Genomic DNA, 9,750 nt, shown 5'->3' with positions numbered 1-9,750 from the left:
TACAACGCAAAATTTTGGCCTTATGGACCTTTTGGTTGTATATGTTGGTAAAAGTTTCACTTTTTTGCCTCATTTTTCACTGGCATTCTGAAATATCACTCATTCCGTCATAAATAAGACCCAGAAGGATGCACTTTGTGCATTTTCTGACACTCTGGAGACAACGTATTGGCTTTTAAATCCCAGAAAGCGCTGCTGAAATAGGCGCATCTACATCAAATAAGGTCAAAATTCAAATGTTTTTTCGACCGAATTACTGATGTTTCTTATCAAATTTCACACCATTTTCATCTCTATTTCCAAGAACGATGTAATACCAAACATACTGCCAAGTTTCATCGCGAAATTTTGAGATTTTGGCGTTAATTTAAACGTTTAATAGAAGCCACCCCCCCCCCCCTACCCATTTACAAGGCAAAATTTTGGCCTTATGGACCTTTTGGTTGTATATGTTGGTAAAAGTTTCACTGTTTTGCATCATTTTTCACTTGCATTCTGAAATATCATTCATTTCGTCATAAATAAGACCCAGAAGGATGCATTTTGTGCATTTTTATGACGACCTGGAGACAAAGTATTTTCTTTTAAATCCCGGAAATCGCTGCTGAAGTAGGCGCATCTACATAAAATAATGTCAAAACTCATTTTTTTCGACCGAATTACTGATGTTTCTTATCAAATTTCACACCATTTTCATCTCTATTTCCAAGAACGATGTAATACCAAACATACTGCCAAGTTTCATCGCGAAATTTTGAGATTTTGGCGTTAATTTAAACGTTTAATAGAAGCCACCCCCCTACCCATTTACAAGGCAAAATTTTGGCCTTATGGACCTTTCGGTTGTATATGTTGGTAAAAGTTCCACCTTTCTGCATCATTTTTCACTGGCATTCTAAAATATCATTCATTCCGTCAAATTTAAGGCCGAGAAGGATGCACTTTGTGCATTTTCTGACACTCTGGAGACAACGTATTGGCTTTTTAAGTCCCAGAAAGCGCTGCTGAAATAGGCGCATCTACATCAAATAACGTCAAAATTCAAATGTTTTTTCGACCGAATTACTGATGTTTCTTATCAAATTTCACACCATTTTCATCTCTATTTCCAAGAACGATGTAATACCAAACATACTGCCAAGTTTCATCGCGAAATTTTGAGATTTTGGCGTTAATTTAAACGTTTAATAGAAGCCACCCCCCTACCCATTTACAAGGCAAAATTTTGGCCTTATGGACCTTTCGGTTGTATATGTTGGTAAAAGTTCCACCTTTCTGCATCATTTTTCACTGGCATTCTGAAATAGCATTCATTCCGTCATAAATAGGACCCAGAAGGATGCACTTTGTGCATTTTCTGACACTCTGGAGACAACGTATTGGCTTTTTAAGTCCCAGAAAGCGCTGCTGAAATAGGCGCATCATTATAAAATAAGGTCAAAATTCAAATTGATTTTCGACCGAATTACTGATGTTTCTTATCAAATTTCACACCATTTTCATCTCTATTTCCAAGAAAGATGTAATACCAAAGATATTGCCAAGTTTCATCGCGAAATTTTGAGATTTTGGCGTTAATTTAAACGTTTAATAGAAGCCACCCCCCTACCCATTTACAAGGCAAAATTTTGGCCTTATGGACCTTTCGGTTGTATATGTTGGTAAAAGTTCCACCTTTCTGCATCATTTTTCACTGGCATTCTGAAATAGCATTCATTCCGTCATAAATAGGACCCAGAAGGATGCACTTTGTGCATTTTCTGACACTCTGGAGACAACGTATTGGCTTTTAAATCCCAGAAAGCGCTGCTGAAATAGGCGCATCTACATCAAATAAGGTCAAAATTCAAATGTTTTTTCGACCGAATTACTGATGTTTGTTATCAAATTTCACACCATTTTCATCTCTATTTCCAAGAAAGATGTAATACCAAACATACTGCCAAGTTTCATCGCGAAATTTTGAGATTTTGGCGTTAATTTAAACGTTTAATAGAAGCCACCCCCTACCCATTTACAAGGCAAAATTTTGCCCTTATGGACCTTTCGGTTGTATATGTTGGTAAAAGTTCCCCGTTTTTGCATCATTTTTCACTGGCATTCTGAAATAGCATTCATTCCGTCATAAATAGGACCCAGAAGGATGCACTTTGTGCATTTTCTGACACTCTGGAGACAACGTATTGGCTTTTTAAGTCCCAGAAAGCGCTGCTGAAATAGGCGCATCTACATCAAATAACGTCAAAATTCAAATGTTTTTTCGACCGAATTACTGATGTTTCTTATCAAATTTCACACCATTCTCATCTCTATTTCCAAGAACGATGTAATACCAAACATACTGCCAAGTTTCATCGCGAAATTTTGAGATTTTGGCGTTAATTTAAACGTTTAATAGAAGCCACCCCCCTACCCATTTACAAGGCAAAATTTTGGCCTTATGGACCTTTCGGTTGTATATGTTGGTAAAAGTTCCACCTTTCTGCATCATTTTTCACTGGCATTCTGAAATAGCATTCATTCCGTCATAAATAGGACCCAGAAGGATGCACTTTGTGCATTTTCTGACACTCTGGAGACAACGTATTGGCTTTTTAAGTCCCAGAAAGCGCTGCTGAAATAGGCGCATCTACATCAAATAACGTCAAAATTCAAATGTTTTTTCGACCGAATTACTGATGTTTCTTATCAAATTTCACACCATTTTCATCTCTATTTCCAAGAACGATGTAATACCAAACATACTGCCAAGTTTCATCGCGAAATTTTGAGATTTTGGCGTTAATTTAAACGTTTAATAGAAGCCACCCCCCTACCCATTTACAAGGCAAAATTTTGCCCTTATGGACCTTTCGGTTGTATATGTTGGTAAAAGTTCCACTTTTTTGCATCATTTTTCACTGGCATTCTGAAATATCATTCATTCCGTCATAAATAAGACCCAGAAGGATGCATTTTGTGCATTTTCTGACACTCTGGAGACAAAGTATTGGCTTTTAAATCCCAGAAAGCGCTGCTGAAATAGGCGCATCTACATCAAATAAGGTCAAAATTCAAATGTTTTTTCGACCGAATTACTGATGTTTCTTATCAAATTTCACACCATTTTCATCTCTATTTCCAAGAACGATGTAATACCAAACATACTGCCAAGTTTCATCGCGAAATTTTGAGATTTTGGCGTTAATTTAAACGTTTAATAGAAGCCACCCCCCTACCCATTTATAGGGCAAAATTTTGGCGTGATGGGCCTTTGTGGTATATTTTGGTAAAAGTTTCACTGTTTTTTATCATTTTTCACTGGAATTCTAAAATATCATTCATTCCGTCATAAATAAGACCCAGAAGGATGCATTTTGTGCATTTCTGACACTCTTGAGACAAAGTAATGGCTTTTAAATCCCAGAAATCGCTTCTGAAATAGGCTCATCTACCTAAAATAAGGTTAAAATTTTTTTTTCTTTCGACCGAATTACTGATGTTTCTTATCAAATTTCACACCATTTTCATCTCTATTTCCAAGAACGATGTAATACCAAACATACTGCCAAGTTTCATTGTGACATTTGAGATTTTGGGGTATATTGAGACGGTTAAAAGATGCCACCCCCTACCCATTTACAGCGCAAAACTTTGGCTTTATGGACCTTTTGGTTGTATATGTTGGTAAAAGTTTCACTTTTTTGCATCATTTTTTACTGGCATTCTGAAATACCCTTCATTCAATCATGAATAAGACCCATAAGGATGCATTTTATGCATTTTCTGACACTCTGGAGACAAAGTATTGGCTTTTAAATCCCAGAAAGCGCTGCTGAAATAGGCGCATCTACATCAAATAAGGTCAAAATTCAAATGTTTTTTCGACCGAATTACTGATGTTTCTTATCAAATTTCACACCATTTTCATCTCTATTTCCAAGAACGATGTAATACCAAACATACTGCCAAGTTTCATCGCGAAATTTTGAGATTTTTGGGTAAATTTAGACGTTTAATAGAAGCCACCCCCTACCCATTTACAGGGGAAAATTTTGGCCTTATGGACCTTTTTGTTGTATATTTTGGTAAAAGTTTCACTTGTTTGCATCATTTTTCACTGAAATTCTGAAATATCATTCATTCCGTCATGAATGAGACCCAGAAGGATGCATTTTGTGCATTTTAGATATATGGAAATTAATGGTGTATATGCTACGTATACTGAGAGACTATAATGTTGCGGAAACACATGAGAATTAGATGTTTTTACTAATGTTTTCGATAAAATTTGTATATTTAACGCGCATTAAACACTAAACCCTCCATTGCGTTATTGATAACGACAGCGGAAACTTCTTTATTGTCGCTGCGGTCAGGGTTCGATTCCCGGCGCGACCATCTTTTTTCTATATATGACATTTTTAAATAGTTTATAGAAACGAAAATTCCTATTTTAAGTTTCAGAATGTGACAACTTCAGCTTAAAAATTATCCTTGATGAACTGATAATTCTGCTTTTTAATCGAACCTCCTTTCAATATTTTACTCCGTAGATGTCATTTGTAGGATTTTATCGTCAAGTATATCTTGTGCATTTAAGGAATACTGATTAAGGCATATTAAAGCCAGTTTGCCTAGGGTCTGTATATTTCGAAAAAAAAAAAAAAAAACAACTGTGAGAACAATAAACATCTCACGGGAAGGTCTATCTTTGCATGTCTACTGTTTTTCTGTTACTCTAGCCAGGCCTGTTTACGTGCACGAATAGATGCGCTCGTGCAAAACCAATCATTCTGAAAACAAAGTGGTCATTTGTTAGTAATGAAATGGAGTATGTCTGTAAATTCGATATTCAAACATTCAATCAAACTAGTACCATTTCTTTCATTTTACCAGAGATTAGACATGTATACACTGTTACATAATTATTATCGAATATTCGGCAACTCTAATATGAAATAATGTAAATTATATTGATACTTTGATATTATTTATTATATTTTAGTTATGTTAATATATGAGATTTGGATAATTTTAAATTCAAAATTTACAGTAAGTTTTCTATTTTCATACTTTAATACAGGATTGCTAAAACTGTACAAAAGAGTTATTGTGCATTTTGAATAAGTTCTAACACGGAGGATTGCGTAAAGGCGGACAGGTTAAGGAACACTATTTAAGCATAGTTTACGTTAACGCTAGCGTTGGTTTAAATTATACCGTGGCTGTAGTTTTGACATTTTGATAGGAATAAAATGGGGAAGTGTTATTTAGACCCCATTACCGCACTTTATGTGCTTCTGAAGTTTTGTGACAGGTAAAATCTCTTTTGAAAAAAGTCTCTCCCGTACTTATGTTATTACTGTATGTCAGTTTGAAGACAATCCTTCAAAATGAGGTGAGGATTGGCCGGACAACGTGTGACGGCACTATGAACACCATGCATTTTATATTAAATATAAATTGGGAGATAGATTTTAACGTAATATAACCATAAAATGCAAATAAAACACTGAAGATAACTTGTATTGGATATCAACAGACACATTTAATGATATCTAATTTCGTTTCGCGACGAAATGAGTATGGTGCGTTCTGACACTTAAATGATGCCGTCATCCCTGCCCACATGTCATTTAATTCGTCATAATTTTCACATCATTTAATCGATATAATTATCAGTATCTATGAATTGCAAGAGTCCATTTTTATAACTTTTAATGCGTGCATTTTTTTTTTATTCCAGGTTGACACAAGAGTTGTTTACTGGAATCAGAAAACGGGACGACTTTTTATTTTCACGATAGAGAATATGCTTAGGTGTGAAGTTTCTACTAGTTTGATCAACAGATGCAGAGAGACAGCCCGGATGAGGCATTCGTTCTCAGTGACATTCGTAACAACAGATAAAAACTTATACTTATTGAGATCAGGAAGCTGAATATTTCCATGGGGTCCATCATTTGTAACCTGCTTACATATCGTGTTCCAGCACAGAACCAACATGCGTCTTTTTAAAGACATCTTTGGACATTAGAAGGGGTGTACTGCTCTTCTTAGCAGACGACAAATCGAAAAGCCTATAGCGGTAATCAACATTAATGGGAATAACGAAAACATGTACAGACAGTAGTAAAAGAAGTGATACTCAACTGATTTGTTGAGTCAACGGCGCGGAATTAAATGTGCGAATTGCTAGTTTTTCAATTAGAAATGAACATAATTGAGCCGTGCCATGAGATAACCAACATAGTGGGTTTGCGACCAGCATGGATCCAGACCAGCCTGTGCATCCGCGCAGTCTGGTCAGGATCAATGCTGTTCGCTTTCAAAGTCTATTGCAATTACAGAAACTTTTAGCGAACAGCATGGATCCTGATCAGACTGCGCGAATGCGCGGGCTGGTCTGGATCCATGCTGGTCGCAAACCCACTATGTTGGTTTTCTCATGGCGCGGCTCATATTAAGAAATGCTTGATGTTATTGATTACTCACATTTTAATTCTGCTTATTTCATTTGGGCAAGAAATGAAAATGATTCATAATCGTTTGAAAAACTGATTTAAAAAGTATTTAAGTTTAATAAAAAGTTAATTTAATCTGACATGTCACCAATTAATACGTAGTATACGAATCTCGTATTTTTGTCATATACATGTTGCATCTAATATACGGGGCATATACGGACTTGTATTTTCTAATATACGGGCTTCGGATTTTTTCCGTATACGCATGATATACTAAGTATACGGATCCCGTACTTTTGTCATATACGGGAATATACGAAACTGTACTTTTTGGTATACGGGCTAGGACTAGTCCCGTATATGCATGGTATACGCAATATACGGATCCCGTACTTGTGACATATACGGGGAATATACGAAACTGTATTTTTTACTATACGGGCTACGGACTAGTCCCGTATATGCATGGTATACGCAATATACGGATCCCGTACTTGTGTCATATACGGAATGTATTTGCATCTGATATCATATACAGAATGTATTTGCATCTGATATACGGGGATAAACAAACCTGTAGTTTTTGATATACGTGCCAGGTTTTTCCCCGTTTATGCAAGATATGCAGAGTATACAGATTCCATATTTGTGTTACATTTAGACTGAATTTGGTTTTCGTATTCGGGGAGTTCACGGACCAGTATTTCTAAAAGATACATTTACCAGACTTTTTCCCGTATATGCACTATGTGCAGTATACAAATTCCGTATTTTTCTTTTATGTGAACTGATTTCGTATATGGGCACACACTGAAAGATGACAAAATGAATGTCAGTCAAACTTACAGCAGAATACGGTATGTTAGAAAAAAGCAAGGCAAAGACAGGGTATGAGAAAAAAAATCATATTGTTACTTATATATTGGGAATATACAGGCTCGTATACGTGTTCCGTATATTCTAAAATACGGAAAGTATACGGGGAAAAAGTCTCAAGACCCTTCTAATACATGAAAATGAAACTTATGTTAAAGCAGGACACGAATAAACACCATTTCTAGGGATTTATTTTAAAAGTTCGTATATTGCATATACACGGGAAATATATATTTATGTATATTCGGCGTATACGGGATCCCGTATATGCATGACAAATATACGGACTTCCCGTATACTAGATGTTCCGAATACGGGATCGTATATTAGGTCCGTATATTTGTAATATACATCCCGTATACTCCCGTATTTTCGAAATATACGGGACCGTACACTCCCGTATATTGACCCTTTTTTCGCAGTGAGTCATACGCAAATGTAACTAAACTGTGTTTTGAGAATCGTCTCAACCATGCTCAAAGGTTAATAAACTGAGTTTTGAGAACAGCATCGGTCATACACAAATGTCACTGACCCAACCAAGCTCAAGAAATAATAAACTGTATTTTGAGAACAGTCTCAACTTCTCAACCATGCTCAAAGGATAATAAACTGTGTTTAGAGAACAACATCAGTCATACTTAAATCACAATAAACTGAGTTTTGAGAACAGCATCGTTCACACACAAATGTAACTAAACTGTGTTTTGAGAATCGTCTCAACCATGCTCAAAGGTTAATAAACTGAGTTTTGAGAACAGCATCGGTCATACACAAATGTCACTGACCCAACCATGCTCAAGAAATAATAAACTGTATTTTGAGAACAGTCTCAACCTCTCAACCATGCTCAAAGGGTAATAAACTGTGTTTAGAGAACAACATCAGTCATACTTAAATCGCAATAAACTGAGTTTTGAGAACAGCATCGTTCACACACAAATGTAACTAAACTGTGTTTTGCAAACCGTCTAAACCAAGTTATTTATTTGTGTTTTTAGAACAAACTTAGCTATGCTCAAATATTTAGGGGTTTGCGGGTGTCCGAATACAGCTGATGGTTCAGAATGCCTCATGAGGGCCCCGTGCCAAGTTTAAGGTAGCCTCATAGGTTTAATCTCACCCAACTCTTTAACGTGTATTTTATGATATATATCCCTGTATGTATGCATACCGCTGACAAATTATTATATATTGTAATTTAAATTTTTGCGGTATTTGCGTTGTCAGTTAATGACGTATTTTTTGTCAATTGCTGACGTATTTTTCCATAGTATGTGCAGTTGTATCGTTTTATAATTGATACACTGGTATAGGATTGGAAGATTTTACCAGGAAAACAATATCCTGACGCAAAAGCGCTTTCGACCCGATGGTCTTCTTCAGTTGCTATAAAATCTAAATCCTAGGTTAGTAGAATCTTATGGATTTGTATTAATAGTTGTATTCATTTTTCATTTAAAAGTATTAATCAATATATTACGTGGATTCACGTTAGACTTTATTAAAGCCTGTTATTGCGTTAATGCTCTGTCAGGGTAGGTTCCTGAATATCCAGGTGAAACCTGGTATATATGAGCTCCGATATGTACGAGGTAGGTTCTCGTTATTTTGTATAGCGTGTAAAAATGAAATAGTAATGAAGGCATTTTTGCATTGTTAGTAAGATCTAACAAACAATAGATTTACTATCTTCAAGGTATGCTTTAAATAATAATGTTAGCCAATATAATTTAGCTAGTACAAGTCTACATTAAAATATAGAACTGCGAGTATTCCTCGAGACTCTGGCATATTTATCTAACGGTACCCACATAAATTGATACCTGAGGATGTAACATTTTAGTCATGGTGAGATATTCTTTTCAAGATCATACGGTAAAAATGCAGACTAATTGGTGTTATTATCAGCACCCTTGTCAAACAGATTCAAAGATGGCCGTGATTAATTGACGAATGAATGCTCATTTTCGATTTTTGGTTGCAGTTTATCCCGCTACCAAAGTTAGTGCATTTCTGACAATCATATAGCATCTTTCTTTGATTCCAAATCACATCCAAAGGAATTTGTTCATGTGCTACACAAAGTAGTCCCATTCATGAACAATGCGGATGAATTATCAATGATCAAGCAGATCTTATTCATCCTCTATCCATTCACACTGGCCATTTAGATTATATAAGATCTGTCAATGATTAGGTATTCCAGCCCCTGGTTACATCACTGACTTCCAGCTGTTCATGTAAGGTCAGGCAGAGTTTATCTTAGATATGAGACACAGTAGTATTTGTTTCTTATACATGTATATTTATAGATTGGGCATTTAAAATGAAAATAACTCTAGCAAAACCCGCAACCACCAGACATCTCAAGGCTTTGATTACTAAGCATATCGAATATTGTTTTTGTACTTGCATACCCAGC

The sequence above is a fragment of the Mercenaria mercenaria genome, chromosome 11 (genome assembly GCF_021730395.1).
Source record: "Mercenaria mercenaria strain notata chromosome 11, MADL_Memer_1, whole genome shotgun sequence".
NCBI lineage: Eukaryota > Metazoa > Mollusca > Bivalvia > Venerida > Veneridae > Mercenaria > Mercenaria mercenaria.
Note: the sequence above shows the minus strand (reverse complement) of the source record.